The sequence below is a fragment of the Diplotaxodon limnothrissa genome, linkage group LG10 (genome assembly GCF_057381915.1).
Source record: "Diplotaxodon limnothrissa isolate DT_005_m linkage group LG10, D_limnothrissa_male_GT1.1, whole genome shotgun sequence".
NCBI classification, from domain to species: Eukaryota; Metazoa; Chordata; class Actinopteri; order Cichliformes; family Cichlidae; genus Diplotaxodon; species Diplotaxodon limnothrissa.
In genome coordinates this window covers 28238755-28256993 of record NC_140605.1, presented here as the reverse complement: position 1 = coordinate 28256993, position 18239 = coordinate 28238755, and positions in this window count along the sequence as shown.

Genomic DNA, 18239 nt, shown 5'->3' with positions numbered 1-18239 from the left:
ATCATCCACTTTATCTGTCTTCTGTAAAGTACTTCTTTCAGGCCTAAGTGTTGCTCAACTGATCACTCCATTCATTTCTTTTTAGATTCAGATTGTTTATTAAACTCTTCTTATTTTTTTCTTATCCCTCTTTCAATTCCTTCAATTAAAGGTGAAAATCTGCTTGTCAGTTTACTTATACTGTATGGGAATAAGATTACTTAATTATTTGCTAGTTGAAGGGATACATTTAATTTAAAACAACTATGAAATGCAAAAACAAATCTAATGAATTACCTTTCATTAAAACTAGCACAGTTTTGCTGGCTATTCTCAGCAAAGGCTGAAACATATTGAAACACAAAAAGGCAATAGAGGCCCAGCACAGTCATTCTACTTAAGGTAATAAATGTATCGGGTTTTCTGCCCTCCAGCCACTTTTCCTAATCTGGACTTGGAGGGTCATATCCATTTGTCAGCCTAAAACAGGCAAATGGAGTTTCATTTGTGGTGCTCAGAGTAACTCTAGCTGTTTGTCTCTAAAGAAACAATATCTGAGTATTGGTGCGTTTACTCAAAACAATGGTTAATGATAAGTTTTTATCTTTTCAAGAGCTTAATAAAATTTAGCGTGAATAAAAACTAACTGGATTGACTCTTCATCATCTGAAATACAAGTACAACCATGTAATAAACTACAAATTTGGGTGATCGTACATTTATATACAACATAACACAACTTCATACAATATAAACATTTTAAAATTGCATACTCTGCATATATTACACTGTGACAGTGTTGCAACTATTTGCACTTTAAATTCTGACTACACCTACACATAAGCTGCACTTGTTTTCGGGCGATCGTGGTTTAAGAGTTGGGAGTTCGTATTGTAATCAGAAGGTTGCCGGTTCGAGCCCCGGCTCCGACAGTCTCGGTTGTTGTGTCCTTGGGCAAGACACTTCACCCGTTGCCTACTAGTGGTGGTCAGAGGGTGTCCGGCAGCCTCGCCTCTGTCTGTGCGCCCCAGGGCAGCTGTGGCTACAATGTAGCTGCCATCACCAGTGTGTGAATAACTGAATGTAGTGTAAAGCGCTTTGGGGTCCTTAGGGACTAAGTAAAGCGCTATACAAATACAGGCCAAACTTACAGACTGATACCTGTTAACTTAAAGATCATAATCATCAACTTTTAAAATGCTTAAAGAATCATGTGAAAGCAAAGCAGCTTAACATGCATGGATCTACGCAACAGACGGAGATTCTTTAATCGGTTGGTGAATATTTGCTAGCAGTCGCTGAGTGAAATTGGTTACAAACAAATATCTGATGTTTCACTAAAGCCATCTTGCAATTGCATTGGTCACTTTGGTCACCAACTTGCCTTCAACGTGTGTCAGCAGGAACATAAGCAGCACTTGCCTACACATTTTCTTTACATCTGTGTTGTTGACGTCTGAGATGGATGGGGTTAACCTGAATGGATGAGTAAAGCTGTGTTAGGGTACCTGGGTCGTTGACCCAGTGTTTTCAGTTTTGTACCTTTATTTGTGTTCTCATCTTGGTTTATTGCTGTGACGGTTTTGGTTTCTCTTTTGCATTTCTATTTTTCCCTGTTTCTTCTTGGTTTGTGATTTTGTATTTCTTAAGTTTGGGTTTCCATACTCTGTTCTGTGTCCAGTCAGTGTCTGGGTCTGCCCTGGTCCTACGTCTCTGTTCCCTCTGTTGCTTGTGAGTCTGTGTCTGGAAGTTCAGTCTGTGTTTCCTGTTTTACTTTGAAGGTCCGTGTCTCATGTTAATGTGTCTGGTTTTGCTTCCTTTGTCTCATCAGCCCTGATTTGCCTCAGCTGTGTTTCCCTCCTTTCTCCCATTATGCTTAGTTTATGTTTTCCAGTTTAGTTAGTTTTTGAGTTTACGTTGCCTCCGAGAGTCTGCACTTTTAGGTCCATCATTCCTCCACTTCTTCCTGCACACAACCTTTACATGACAAGCTGAGGTGAATGAAAAAGCAAAAAGCACTCATCACTCATACTTACCTACCATCAATCCATGGATAAGGTAATACAAAACATTTTTTAAAGTGTGCATAGAAAAATGACTTGAATGAAGGACTAACAAGCTGAGTGTCTGTGGAGAAAGATGGTCTGTGTGTAATACAACTACGCTTGAGATTCAGAAGAAAGCTCTGTAAGCATTATTTCAAAATAATTGAAATAATGCTTACTATTACCCAATTTTCTAATTAATTGAGAATTCCAAGCACTGTTTTATTTTATCCACTCGTGATGCAAACTCAGGACTTATGTGCGATGTTATATTTTATTCTATAAAAATCTGCACACTCAATGTATTCAAAGAATTTACTAACTTCAGACAACTTGTAAAGTTGTGTTTATAAGCTTTTAGCAGCGGTGTTCCCAGGACAAAATTACTACCTCTTATATTGCTTATTTTCACTTATTTCCCAATGATAGTCCTCTCTAAACAGTCTTAGTCCAACATATTTTAGCTGCACTCATCAACACAGCAGTTCCCAAACTTGCAGAAGGAGTGAATACTCTCTAGTTCGATGTTCAGTTCAAGCGGATCAAGAATGAAGATGAGATAGAGACTTAGGAAAATCAATTGCACTGTGAAAAAGAAAGCAATCTGTCAGACCACATAACTACAGCACAGTGATTTTAACACATCCAGTCAGGCAGAGCATGTCTGAAGAGCAGCTTCGCTTGCTTTGCCATAGAACTGCACTGGTCTATCAGGTAATCTCTCCATCACAGAGCTTCTCCAAACAAGAGTTTCTGTCTGGCCCTCTTGCTTGAGCATGTGTCTGCTTTTTATTTCAAGTCCAAATCCTTTGGAATCAATGCAACACACACTCAGTGAGACAGACGTCATTAAACTAGTTGTTAGTCAAATGAAATCTGATTTATAACTGCACGGATAGCTGCAGTACCTTACAGTGATTAAAAATGACAAATCAGAATTTTAATATTGGCTTCTGCCATGAAGACTGACTTTAGTTTTCTGTTATTTTTGAATACGCTGCCAGCAATATGACATGTTTTTAACTGTGCTCCTCTATTGAACAACAAATTGGTAATATTACAGCGACACTGGACATCATAGTTTGACAAAACCCAGTATCTGTCATGCCATGTTGGCACATAAGTGAACATGGCATGACTAACTTGGGCATCTGTGAAGGCATGATTACTGTTGAATGAGTTTTGGTGGAAAGGCTTTGCTTATTTCAGTAAGACAATGTTTTGTTTTTTGTTTTTTATAGGTTGGTTTATTTGGTTTGTTTTATGTAAATCTTTTTAGGTTATAAGCCATGCATACATAAATAAATACAGAGACACAGGAAGCCCATAGAAGCATGATGATATCAACCGTTAATGGGTCACCTTTTGTGAATAAGTTCTTGATGATAAATGTCACCAGAATTCAAACTGTGTGCAGTGTTTGCCTTCGAAACAAACCTTGCAACTCTTGAAACATGTTGGTTGAAGCAGTAAGCATCAACCTTTACTTTTTCCATGTTTCACTACCACTTGGCAAGCAGTTGACGAGTGTTTGCAGACAAGTAGGCATCTTCCAATTACATTACAGCCTGTGTGACTGGGGCCAAGGATGGAAGGTAAACTTCACCATTATCTCTGAGGTAGAAGCTGGAAGATTAAATGAAGCTGGAATGTAAGCTTCATTTAATCTTAGGTGCATGTGCATAACTGCTGTGATGCAATTTTGCAAAAGAATGAGCTTTTCTAGGGAGCAAAGGGGTCTGTTTTTCTTATTCTCTCAGCAAATAGAGTCAGGACATAGACAGAGAGCAGTGAAAGCACCAAAAGCCCGTGGTTCAGTGTTTTGCATTATTAGTTCATTTAAAATTGATTAATTTTAACTTGATGACAAATAAAATCCTGCCATGTTTTGATAGAAAATAACACTAAATGTAATGCCATTAATTTAATTGATATGTAAAATAATTGTGGGTTGTTTTTTTTTATTATTATATTGAGCATCAACAATGTAGTACAAAGACATACATAGAGCAAGGCCACAATGCTCCTTTTTATATATTTACCCCACCCCAAGAACATATTGGACACCGATCCAGAGAGGGGAAAATTAAAAATGGTTTTAATTTTCTCTAAATGTTTTAGCAATGTATCCCAAACAGCAAAGAATCTCTCCTTCGACCCCTTGACAGCGTACTTTATCTTTTCCAACTCTATAAATTGTGTCAGGTCACTAAACCATAAAGCCGCTTTGGATGGCTTTTTTGACTTCCAATGCAACAATATCCTTCTGCGTGCAAGCAGTGTAGTGAAAGCGATTATGTTTTTATGACTCTTCCTTAATGTTCTATGTCCTCTTTCTGTGACACCATAGCTGCATTGGGTTGAAGCTCAACATTCAATACTTCGGACAATGTTTTGAAAATTGTTGACCAGTAGGCTTTTAAAGTTGGACATGACCAAAACATGTGTGTTAAATCTGCAGAGGGATTTCTACATGTCTCACAGCTTGCATCTATGTTTGGAAATATTTTGGCCAGTCTTGCCTTGGAGTAATGAATGCGGTGTAGAATCTTGAACTGTATGATTTTTAATTTGACACAAAGTGCTGTTGTTTACTCTTAAAAGAAAAAAAAATTGTTTTAATACATTTATTTTTAAGGGAATCTAAAGCTACTTTCTTTCTGCCCTCTAGCGTTTCCCCCCCATAGCTTGGCCATTTGTGTGTTGACTGTGAAATAAAAAGTAGCCCATGTTTCCTACTGCTGTCAAAAAACAAAAGGCAGTACAAAATATACCAAATGCAAATGCTTCATCCTGCCAAATAGTGACATTTCAGCAGCCATTGTGTGAATAATGTGGTGATGTCACTGACTGTACCCGCTATAGACACTTAATGCACAGATGCTTCCAAAGCAGAGCAGCAACGGGTTCAGTGTTTCACTGCAGTCAAATTGAGAGCATGACATTACTGCCACCAGTTGGACACTGCAGAAAATGGTCAGTCAATAATTAAACCGAACTCAGTCAGATGTAACTTTGCGCCGTCACTTCATAAAAAGAAACTGTCAGACATTAAGGAAAGGTCTTGATATGTAGGGCAGGACAGTCATTTTGATCCTAAATGCAATACACAGCTTCCTACTTTTTCATCCTTTAAAATTAAAACCCAAAGTGATTTATGGCTTAGTATAAAAACTCTCATACGGGTCCACCTTTATCCACTTACCTGATCTTTGTGCCTAATTTTATTCCATATCCAGCATTAGCAGCCTTTGCATGACTAACTCCCCTAATTACTGCTACTGTCATTTTTCTCAGGTTCACCACTTCTTAGCTGAGTAACAGTGCAGCCCACTGATCCCACGTTACCACTTCTGTCCATGTTGCTTATACATCAGTGTGCATGTATATGCAAACAAAAGTGACAAATATCAAATGAGTTGTATATCAATGATGGTAGTCCACTGAAGCTTCTTTTACAGGTCACCTGTAAGGTAGATGGCTTCCAGTTCCTTGTATTTATTTTTATTTTTAAAACACAGACTAGAAATCTCTTCGATCTTGAGTGGCACACCAGTATTTGACTCTGTCCTGTTTTTTGCACTCTGCTTCTGCTGCCTTATTCCTGATCAAACCCGATATCCAAGGAGATTGAAAGAAAAGGCAGTCTTTACCTTTGCTATCTGTCAGCTTAATCCCCAAGGAACATAGCTTCATTTTCTCTCAACACTGTTTTGTTAGCCACCCTTAACTTCTTCCCCCAAGCGCTCTCGGTGTTTCATCATTCCTAATCATTAAAAGTTTCTCAAATCCTTTCCCTTCTTTCAAATCCTTTCCCCTTTTGGAGAACTATCCTTCCATCTTTCTTATCCAACAATGAGATTATTTGCCATATTTTCTTTTCAAATAAAGGAGCACCTCGATCCTAGTCAATCGCTACCTACAAAGCTTGAAGGGGATCACACAGACTGTAGTGTTTTCGCATCTTCCTCTTTATTCAGAGACCATAAGTCAAAAAGCCTCTATAAAACTCCAAACAGCACTTTGGATATGATAAGTGGTGAAAACATTTCTCAAACTGTTGATGGCAACAATAAAGCTCCAAGAATCAAATGACAAATCAGGTCCAGCTAAGGCAACTATCTGGGGAAAAAAAGTAAACTTATTTCTTTTAAAGTTTGTCAACTTTTTGGCAATTGAATAAAATGCATGTATAAATTGTACCCACAAACAATGTCAGTTATTTCAGGGCACTTTACACAGTAAGGTACACACAGTTTTAGGAATAATCTTAGCTGAAATAAACTATGGTTTAATGTATTCTGAATATCACATTTTTTTTGACACAATCAAGCTGATCATCTCCTTCTGTGAGCTCTGTGGCTCCACTGTGAAACGACATACTTGCCTCTTTCCTGAAACAACTTCATTAGTTACACCTTCTTAGCACTGGGCCAGACCCTCTCTTATCTCAATTTTCCTTGGCATAGACTCAGCAAGGTGCTAGAAACATCCTAAAGAGATTTTAGTCCATCTTGACACGATGTCATCGCAAAGATGCTGCAGATTCATCGACTCTGTAGCAGCAATTGTAGATGATGGACATGATCAACAGCAATACTCGGGTAGTCCTGCACTCTTACATTACAGATGATACACGGTAGGATGGATTCATACTTTTCACATTGTTTACACTAAATTCTGATCCTGCTATCTGAATGTCAGGGCAAAAATCTAGATTCAGCACAGGCAGAGTTTTACTAATCTTCTATTCTTTTTTTTGTTTTTTTTTGTTTTGGTAAGCCTCAGTTTTCTGTTCTTAGCCGACGGGAGTGGCACCCATTGTGTTCTTCAGCTGTAGGTCATCTGCTTCATCATTTGACATGTTGTGCCTACAGAGATGCTCTTTTTCTTACCGTGGTTGAGTTGCTGTTGCCATGCTATCGGCTCGAAGCAGTCTGGGGATTCATATCTGACCTCTGGCAAAGCATCTTTACCCCCAGAGAACTGCCGCACACTGGATATATTCTCTTTTTAACACCAATCTCTGTAAACCCTAGAGATGGTTGTGTGGGAAAATTCCAGTACATCGGCACTTTCTTCGACCAGTTCATCTGCTACTAACAACCATGCTGCATTTAAAGTCCCTCAAATCACCTTTCTTTCCAATTCTGGTGCTTGGTTGCCAGCATGTGATTGGCTGATTACATATTTGCATAAAAGAGCAGTTGAACAGATGTCTGTGTAATCAGTGCTTCCCTCGCAGATGTTGTTAAGGTAGCCGGTTTGTGTGTCTGGGAGTTCTGAATTTAAAATTGTGTTAATTTTATTCTGTAACAGACTTTACGGTTCCACATTGCAGTGTCATGATCAGTTCTGTGGTTAGCTGTGTGCAGACCTAAATGCTGAACACAAGAGACGGCAGTTCAGGCACCAGAACATGAGGTGAGCGTGTCTGTAGGCAACACTTTATTCACACAATTCTTTTTCAATTTAAATGAAATGAACCATGATTTCTTTTTTTCCCCTGTTTTTTTTTTTTTAAATTGCACTGGTCTTACTGAGTATTCGAGCTGTTCTGATGAGATGACTTTCCTCACAGACGTCCTCCTGGGGATTCTGTACATTTAAGTATATTTATAGAGCCACTTTCAAGTCCATTAGTCTGCCGAATACATCTGAAATATAAACGCAGTAGGTTGTGTAGCGGTTCTTGAATTTCTTCTGCAGACAAATAAAAGTCATCCATGAAGGAGAAACACTTCACCACAGATATTTTACTTTGAAAAAGACACAGAAAACATTCGAGTTGTGTACTACTTGCAATTCAAAAGCTGAACTACATTTTTTGGAGCTGTGTGACCCTTTAAATAGCACCCATAAATTTTGATACTGGCATATGTTCAAACCTTTCTAGGTGCGACGTTTCATCATAATGAGTCACCGAAAAGTCCATTTAAAGTGCCAATCAAATTACATCACACATACCTTTGTGAAGCTGCATGAGATGATGCAAATAAACAACGTCCACGTTCTATTTCTGTCAGTCATCTGTCTCCCTTTGCTTCACACTGATCAGAAGCTTTCACGATAAGCTCTTGATTTTTTTTCCCTCCCTTTTCCGCTTTCAGACAAGCAGCAACAGCAGCATCAGTTGAGTCTCGCAGCATCTGCTCAGCTTCCCACCGCCAAATTTCTCACTTGAATATGAGAAAACATAACGTGGGGTTTCAGCCATGGTCCAGCCTGTGATCTGTGACAGGGCTCATAAGTCGCTTAAGCATCTCTCCTCTCTAAAGCAAGTTCAGCATAGAGCAGAGGGTGTCGTAGCTCAGGGATGGGACTTTGAAGAAAGAATGAAACACGCTCGTTTAAGACTCGAAACCCTCTTGGGGATCTTCCACCATTTACTCTTAGTGCAGAGAGTGAAACCTAAATGCTGTCATTTGCATATATTTCTTATGGAGAGCAGAGAGAAAAGTGAGAAACACTTCGGGGAGTATTTTAAATTAGGAATGTGTTTATTTCCAGGACTGGGCTGTTTAGCATTAAACGAAATCCAATCTCTGTTTAGACAGCAGCAAATTAGGCACAATTAATTTTTTTTTGTAGTCCTGGGTATTGGGATTAGTCCAAGCTGTTTATATCCATCCCTGTTCACTGATGCTCTGAAGTATTCCAGAAAAAAAAAAGGACGTTGCGATGTTCATGTGCGCTATAACAGATTTAGCGTATGGTGGCGGGGGATTAAAGATGTTCAGCATGGCTAGGCCCAAGAAATGATGAGAAGTTCTTTGTCAAAATGTCTCGCGCACATCCAGAGTTCATTATCTCATTGAGGCACTTTCTTCAGGAAGCACTGCGGTGTTTTCAAACCAGCACGCTGCTGTTTCCTTCATTATTTCCCTCCTACCTGTAAGAAAGACGCTCCAGCTTGCTCCTGCTCTCCGGCAGTTGTTAACTTTTATTCTCACACATACAGAATCAGCATCAATTATTTAAAGTGAAGTAGAAAGGTGGTTGGCGCAGGAGCACTTTTGCTGGCTGGGCACTTCTTTTAGCATGATCAAAAAGTTTCTTTCTTACTTAGTGTTGTACAAGGAATAGATGTTTGGTACAGTAATTGCCAGTATTATGCATGCAAGGGTATAAGTGCAGTTATACCATGGCAAGTGTCATTTTTATATAAATAATATACTTTTGTATAATATACTTTTGAGTTGTCAGATTTTGTCATCTCCACAGAAATTCATCCTTTCTGCCATGAACTCATAGTGCATCTTTAATTTAATAAAACTATTTCTAGTGAAAAATAGTTTTTTGTTCCCCACTTAAAGCAGAATAACTCCCTGCATAATTAGCAGTACAGCATTGCTTTTGAAAAACACTTACTATCAGGGTTTGCTATGTATTTTTGCATAGAGAAACCGTGTTGTTTTTTTTTTTTTTTTTTTTTTTTCTCCCAGACATACACCTGTCTTTGGAAATTGTTTATACCCTCTCAATCCACAGAAGCGGGATCACTCACTCTGCATAATACACACATCTCACAAGGAGCTCTTAAACCTACGTTCACCTCCGAAGCACTGAAGATGGTAAGCGCCGCATGGCTTTAAGTATAGCTCGGATTGGATACGTTCTTCATGACATTTCTATTCTTATCTATTAATCACCCCAACAGATTATAGATGCTGTTGCTTGAAAAGTTCTTTGCATATTTTGGAACAGGTTGGATTTTTCGGCACATGCAAACACACTTCATCAGCAGCTTGGGGAGCTGATCATAATTCTAAACTTGACCTAGTTATAGAGGAAATGTTTATTATCTAGAGATCTGTTCTTTATAACATAAACACGTTGCACAACCTGTTTTGTTATTTATTATATCGCAAGAGAATGAAAAATGAAGCTAAACACACTCTTTCACTTATGCAGTGATAATATACATACTATTCTATGAAAACGTGTTTGGTTCCTTCCTTATTTCTTAGTTTTTGCATGTTTGTCACACTTAAATGTTTTAGATCATCACATTTTAAGTGCGCTTGAGCTTCGGAGCTTGAACTGATGGCTGGACGTTCTCCTTTGGGATTATCAAGTAAAGAGCAGAATTCGTGGTTCCCTCAGTTATGGTATGTTGTCCAGGTTCTGAGGCAACAAAGCAACAAAGACCACTTTTGGTATGATGCTCTGTTTATGACATGCTGTGTTAGTTTTTTCCAGATGTCGGAAGCAAACCTTCAAAAAAGTCCAGCTTTTGTCTCATCTGTCCACAGAATATTTTCCCAAAAGTCTTGGGGGTAATTAAGATGTCTTTAGCACATGTGAGACGAATCTGTGTTCTTTTTGGTCAGCAGTGGTTTTCCCTTTAGAACTCTTCCATCCATGTCGTTTTTCCCGCTATCTAAAGAACTTGGGCAAGTGAGGCCTGCAGTTCTTTAGATGTTGTTCTGGGTTCTTTTGTTAGCTCCTGAATAAGTCATCGATGCGCTCTTGAAGTAATTTTGGTAGGTCAGCCAATCCTGGGAATGATCACTGCTATTCCAGGTTTTCTCCATTTGTGGATAAAGTATCTGTGTTTCACTGAAGGCCCAAAGCCTAACACTTTCCAGACTGATAGAAGTCAGTGACTTTGTTTCTCAGCATTGTCTTTAGATCGTAGTATGATGTGTTGCTTTTTGAGATCTTTTAGGCTCCTTCACTTTGTCAGACACGTTCTGTTTAAGTTAAGTCAGGCCTGGGTGTGGCTGCTGTAATTTTATTCCAAAAAATTGTTTAATCACAGTTAATTATTTAACAATAGGAGGACTTAACTTTTTCACATAGGGCCAGGTAGGCTTGGATAGCTTTTTTTCCCTTAAAAGATGAACTCAAGCCTAAAGTAAAACTGCTTCTTCTTTCATATGACACTATGACTTTGAATCCTTGTTACATAATCCAAACAATTCAACCGTCCATACAAATTTAGTAAGACATCTCTCTACTCTCTAAATCGTTACATTTCCAGTGTCCACCCCCATTTCGTCCATTTTCATTGAGTCTCTTTATGAGTTTTTCAGCTTTTTTTCTCATTACCTGCTGTGTGTCAGGCGGGATGCTTATGTTAGGACAATGTGCATAATCTTCTTCCCATCTATGACCTTGTAGTATTATGTGACTAGCAATCATCATTTGATGCATTTGCTGCGAGAGTTAGTAAATTTAGATTCTGTTACGCTCACCAATCCCGAGGCCAGGAATGAATCAATAGTTATTGATTTGCAAGCTGCTGGTCTTTCTGTTTGCAACACCAAGCCGTGTATTCACAAATAGAGTTTACAAATGTTAATAGGGCTTTTGATTTTCTCAATACTGAACTAGGTCAGGGGACAGCATCATGTCTTTGTTTCCACCGGCATGCAGCGTTGGGATCATGTAAAGTCATGACCAGGCTACAGATACGGCTAAGGATAATGACATAATAATTGTTTTTAAAGATTTTAATTATTAGATTAATGAGCCCAATAGAAGAGCTGTTCAAATAATATCTGTAATAATGGAGGATTGAATACAAACATGTAAGTTGTAATAGTTAGCAGAGGAGGAGGCAGTTTGTCTTTTAGACTGTTTTTTATTTATATGACGATAGACGTCATGTCATACATGTATACTGCTCATAAAAACAACCGAAGTTATATGCAATTTTGTTTTTATGGCACATTAGGTGGATGATCTTCTTGCTTGATGTCAGTAATACTCTATCAAGTATAGTGACTGCACATATATCCATATGCATGCTCTTTTGAAGGTTGATGTTGTAAATGGGACAACAGTGGTTCATCCAGGACTGTTTTTTGTTGTTTGTTTTTTGTCTTTTGTTTTAATTTTTTGCCATCACAGACGTGCAAATTAAATGAGATTCATGTTTTTAAGTAATAGTAACCATTATTTTTTAAGCATATAATCTCAACAACACTCTCTCCCTGTGAACTAAATAAATAGATTAAAAAAATCTTCTTTATTCATTAATTACGCATGTTGTTTTTTTTAAAAAAAAATTTATATTTATATATTTTATGCCATCCACTATAAATGTGTGCTAATCTGTGGGAGGATGATAATGTGATTTTACTGATGTACTGATGGACAAAGCTGCAAGTTTTTCTTTTTTTCTCCCCCCCTTTCTCCATGATTAGCACATGGGCAGTCAATCAGATATCATTTTCATAATATTGGATACCGGACAGTCCTTGCTGTGAGAAAGCAGAGGGTCTCTGACGACAGACTCCACTCTGTTTTTCTCTCTGCAAAATGCAAGCTGAGCCAGAAATAATAAAGTTGGAATTGTTACTTCATTCTCCGTCTTTAGAAACATCAGTCTCTAGCTGGAATAAACCAACCAAACACAAAGGCATCTATTTCTCCCATGTTCATGAAAATCCCTACTGATAACCACACCATGGTCTGCATGTGTGGAAGCTGGATATACTTTCATTTATACGTTGGTGTAATGCATACACAATCGACTTGCCAGTGCCATGCTGTGCTTGAAGCTGTGCAAACATATTTAACTGTCAGACCCTTGTTAGACATTCCAGTGTCCTATATTTAGTATTTAGTTCAATTATTTTTCATGTCAAACTGCCAACAATCCAGACTATGCCCTTATTGCTGTGTGTATAATCAGATCTCAGTTTGTATGCCATATGCGTACCCTCATTTTGTGTTTGCATTCCTTACTGGTTGTAAGTTCCTGCCATGTTATTACAGAAAAGACAGGGCATTGCAAATAAGAGGAAATAGCAGGGGGTTTTTTCTTTTTGGGGGGGGGGTTGTTTCTGAAAAAGATTTTTTTTTCAGGCTGCTTAACAGCCTGGCTGCCTGCCTTCCTCCCTCCCATGATAAATCCCTCCCTCTCTTCCATGATACCTTCTTTACTCTCTCGTTCATGTAGAGGCTTCCACACTGATAGAAATGTTTTCTATAGTTGATGCACTGGGGATTTCCAAAATTAGTTCATAAGAAACAATTTTTCTTCTGTTTCTCCTGTTTGATGGAAATGAATGTGGTTTCACATTTGGATCTCAGAGCATTTTGCTTTGGGAACGCAAATTAGAAATGCAGCAAATATTTAAAAAGCAAACTGGTAGCTTTGAGTGTCAATTATGTGATTATTACGTTACAATAACTGACTAAACTTATAGATAAATGAAATAAAAGACTCAACAAGACAGGGAACTGAAAAATTGTTCTTTGCTTTCATAAAAATGAGTCAATAATTTTGAGTAAAATGCAATAATTATTTTTTTTCTTTTAATCATTAAGGAAAACATCTTTGCTATAAAGCGAATTTTAATTGTGTAACAAAATTACATGGAAAATTTACATGTAATTCAATTACTCAAAGTTAGATATTTGGGCATAATTACGTTTTTCTTGGTCCAAAAAGAACTCCTGCAGAAGTCTTCGAGAAAACAACTTTGATGTTCAAAGGTCAAATCACAAACTTAAATATAGCCAGTATATCTTCATTAATGGGCTGTGTGCCATAGGCCGTTAAGGTGCCAATAATTTAACAACTACTTTAAAAGCCATCACATCATAGGCCAGTCTCCAACCTTCCTTTCATCACACAAATTCAGAGTGGTTGTAAAACTGATTAATCTGCAGAGGAACGTTTATTTGAAGAGCTTCCATTAGGTTTCACAATTCATTACAGTACGGACTTCAAATAATGTTTTGGTTTTCTTCTGACAGTGCACTAATTTCTGTGCTTGTCCTGCAAGATGGGGTCTTGTAGGACAAGCACAGAAATGGCACTATTATTAAAAGACAGAGGATACATTTTCATTGCTATGCAGATGATACCCAGCTTTATCTATCCATGAAGCCAAACAATATACAAATTAGTTAAACTTCAGGAATGTCTCACAGACGTAAAGAATCGGATGATCTTAAATTCCCTGGTTCAAAATTTAAATAAAACCAAAGTTATTGTACTCTGCCTTAACAATCTTACTAGAAACATGGTGTCCAACCTGTTATCCATCCAACACAATGAGGAATCTTGGAGTCATTTTTGACCAGCATATGTCGTTCAATGTGCATTTTAAAGAAATATGTCAGACTGCTTTTTTTTGTGTGTGCAATATCTCTAAAAGTAGAAACATCCTATCTCCTGAGTGATGCTGAAAAATTAGTTCATGCTTTTGTTACTTCTAGGCTGGACTATTGTCCTGGACTATTGTCCAGCCTAGAATTTATTATCAAGTTGTACTCAAAGCTCCTTGAAAACCCTACAGTTGATCCAAAATGCTGCAGGGAGGTTACTGGCAGGGACTAGAAAGAGAGAGGATGGCAAAGAACAGCATCCATAGCAACTCATCTAAAGTGGTGAAATAGTAAACGGATATACCTGTATGCTGTACAGAATATGTATAAAAGCATGAACTGGAATCCCTGAATGGGCCTCCCTGTAGGCCCTTTCAGCCTTCAGGCTTTTGGAGCTCAATTTGTGGAGTCTGTCTGCAGAATAATCTTTGTAGAACCAGGACGTGTAGGGCAGCTCAAGACAAGCCAGTCAAACACACATTTTCATTCTGTGTCTATATACATACAAGCTGACAAATAAATGTGGAATAATCTTTAAATACAGATTTAGAACAGACTTTCTACAATAATGTATTTCTGAGAGGAAAAGAACGTGTTTCTCAGTATTTCTCAAAAGAGGAGACGGGTCATTGACCCACAATACTTGCTTTTAGAAAGCTAAAAGCAAGCTAGAAATGAATGTGGCCTCACAAAAGCAAAAATCACTGATTGTTTATGGAAGTCATATCTTTTTTTAATCTGGTACTGATGGCTCTTTCTTTTGTGTGGTCAAGCATCCCTAACACACGGCTCAGTGCTGTAATTACTTTGAACAATACCAAATTAAGGGGTCATAAAGGCTCAATATGATATAATTATAAATCCCGTCTTACCAGACAACAAAGTATACAAGGCCTATAAAGAGGACTTTAAAAGTATAAAAGAACATCTTAACATCACAAGTGACTACTCTCTTCTTCATTTTCAGGTACTTTTGGGTCTAGATCATCGCTGTTTTATATTTAATGAAGCATCAATTCTTAGACTTGCATTGTCAGTTGTTGTTGTTTGTTTTCAGTTTGCTGTTTGTTTGATTGCTTTAATCAGCTTTATACAAGACTAACTGTCATTTGCATGGCAGATAGCCTTGTATAAAGCTAAAAGAGTGTGCAGACTAAATATACACAAGCACAAAATAGTTAATAAGGCACACCTGGGGAAAGAAATGCAGCAGGGGGAACTGATGAATGAGTCACAGGTGTGTGAGGTTTACTTTGACTTGAACATTTGCAACTGAACAGTTGCAAAATGCATCCTTTATTTTTGACAAAAGTGAGGTTTAAAGTAAGTCAAGCCAACAGCGCCACTCAACAAAAAAATGAAATAAAATTTTATCCTCAATAAACATGAAGCAATAATTTTGAAAAAATGCAACTCAAATGTATGAAATATAAAACTTTAGTAAATAAACAAAAAAATAAACAGTCAATTTTGACCAAATTCCATTAAAATTAACAAATTAAGCTTGTGGATAAGTTCAATAGGGAAGATCTGTAATCACTCATCTGCCTGCTTTCCTGGGTGTTCGACTGTTTTTCTCTTGCTGTCATTCTCAATACTGACATCATTACTCTCGTCCAATCATCTTCTTGCCCGCCCTTTTTGATCCAATCAACCTCCGCTTTGCATGGTTTAAATCTGTGCCCTGTGCCAGTCTTTGAGACTCTCTTTCAACTGAGTGATGCAACTGACCTCTCCACCTCAGACTCCTCGACAGAGCTCTATTCAAGTCTAAGTCTTCATCTTCACCACCACCAGTGTCTAGGCCCTGGGGGGTCTTTTCCTAAATCCTACCAGTGCTGGGATTCTGTTCTGCCATGTTCAATCATGTCCAATTTTTCCAAGCGGTCTCTCCTTACAGAATTAACATTGTGTCTCTATAACAAGATTACATGGAAAATTTACATGTATTCAAATCATTTTTTAGTGTAGGCTATGAAATATAATAATTTGCAGAGAAATGAATCAAAACAGAATCCTGTTTGTCAAGGAAGCCCATATCCATCTTTTTCTCATATACCACATCTTTGGAGGCCTCTGAAATCTGGGTTTGACCAATAACCAGTTGCTGTGCCACATGGGTTTCCTGGCATACAAACTCATCTACAGTATATTGTGTAAGCAATATTACCTGCAGTCAGCTCTGACAGAAGAGCCACCCATCATTTCTTTATATTTTGTTTCCACTCAGCCAGACTTTCTTGTAATTTTTAAAGAGTGGTCTTGAGCAATAGTTCTCCTGACTTTCTGATGGTCTTTCAATGTTTTTTTGGTTTTTTTTTTCTTTTGGAACTTTCTCAATCATTTTCAGTTCACTCCTTACACGTGGCCTTTTTTTGTGACAAATCTTTGTTCGTTGCGCCGCAAATCACCTTCAATCACAAAAAGGCACCTAAATCAAGGGATTTTAAATTGTATCTACAAGCACTTTGTTACTGGGGCCTCTCACAGAATCACAAAATTAATAGCTGTTTGCACTCCTATAGCTATTAGCTGAAAATGTGGCGTATCTCAGTGTGTTCTTAAAAAATGTCAACAGAATTGGAAGGTTAGCTGTCATGAAGCAATTCTTAAGGAAAGGAACCAGGATAAAAGGCTGAGGTACTCCAACATACACGAGAACTGGGCTGAATCAGTGAAAACATTTCTTAAGCGATGAATCCAAATATAAATTTTGATTTAAATCATTGTTAATATATGCTAAGGAGACGCAATATACAACAGGGTGTGTTTACAGCCATCTGTAAAACACGGTGGTCATGGTTTACGACTGGATCTGGACTTCAACCAGTGGTGTTAGAGATCTTGTGAAAATTGATGCAATGATGAACTCAGAAAGTAAAATCAGATTTTGAACCACCCTGCAATAACATCTGTAAAGTGCGTGATTGACAACGAGAACCAACATTTAAAAAAAAAAAAAAAAAAAAAAGCCAAAATGTCCTTCAGGAAGCCTGGAGAAGTAATTCTGAAGACTGCTTCAAGAAAGCTAATCCAAGAGAATTCAATTTGTGTTGAAGAATTAAGGTGGTATTACCAAATATTCATTTTCTGGTTCATCTGGATTGTAGATGCTGTGTTTTTGCCTTATATACTCTGTTTTCATGTATGTTTGTACATGTTTTTAATTAATAACTAGCTGTTTCTCATTTTCCAAGCAAAATATGAAGTGATGGGTGGCTCCACACTTTTGTACAGCTCTATTTGTTTTTTCTTTTTCACTGGTCTCTCTGCCCTTAGATATCCCATCATACCGATTAATAATGCAGGCATGTCTTGACCTCTCTCCACCTCCAGACCAGTGCTTGACCTTGCCGCTGGTTATATTGCTTCATCTAATCCAAAACACAAAAGTTTTATATATAGAAGGACACAAGGACTGAGAAAGTATCAATACTTCTTGAGATGTCATTTAGGTTATTTGGATGCAGTCCAGCAAGAAGGAAGCAAACCACAACTTGTTCCATGTAAGAATACCTCTTACTGAAAAGAAAGACAATAGTTCTGACAAACACAGTCTGAAGGGCAAAGGAAAAAGTCTGTAGGCAGAAACCCAGAGTGGCATGGCTTTAGGCTATACTGGTAGACTGGGAACCAGCAATGATTTGAAATAGCATCAAAAAAGAGGAATGTTTAAAAAAATAACAAGCGAAAAAAACTAAAATTCCAACCAGCAAGTGCAGCCTATTATCATTTAATTTAAGCTACTGATGCAGTGCCATGCCAAAATTTCCAGGGTCCACATATGCAAAGTACTGGTCCTGTCAAAGGTAGTCCTGCTCAAGTACAATCCACTTAGCAGCACATGAGAGCTCTGTGTATCCAATTGGCTCCCTGTGCAATGGTTAACGAGTCAAAAAGATTTATTAGTGAGTAGGCACAAGAAAAAGCTGTTATTGCATTCTGGGGAATAACAAATGCGAGCAGACATAGGCCGGTAATTTATAGTCCCGCCAGAGTTGGTCTTCACGGTTGAAGTCATAAAATTATATTATGATCTGACAATCAAAGGCATCATGAGCATGATTTAAAATTACTTCCTCTAGGCCATATTTTTCCTGGTGGATTTGAGCAGTTTCAGTTTTATCACAGCCCGTGTGTCACGTG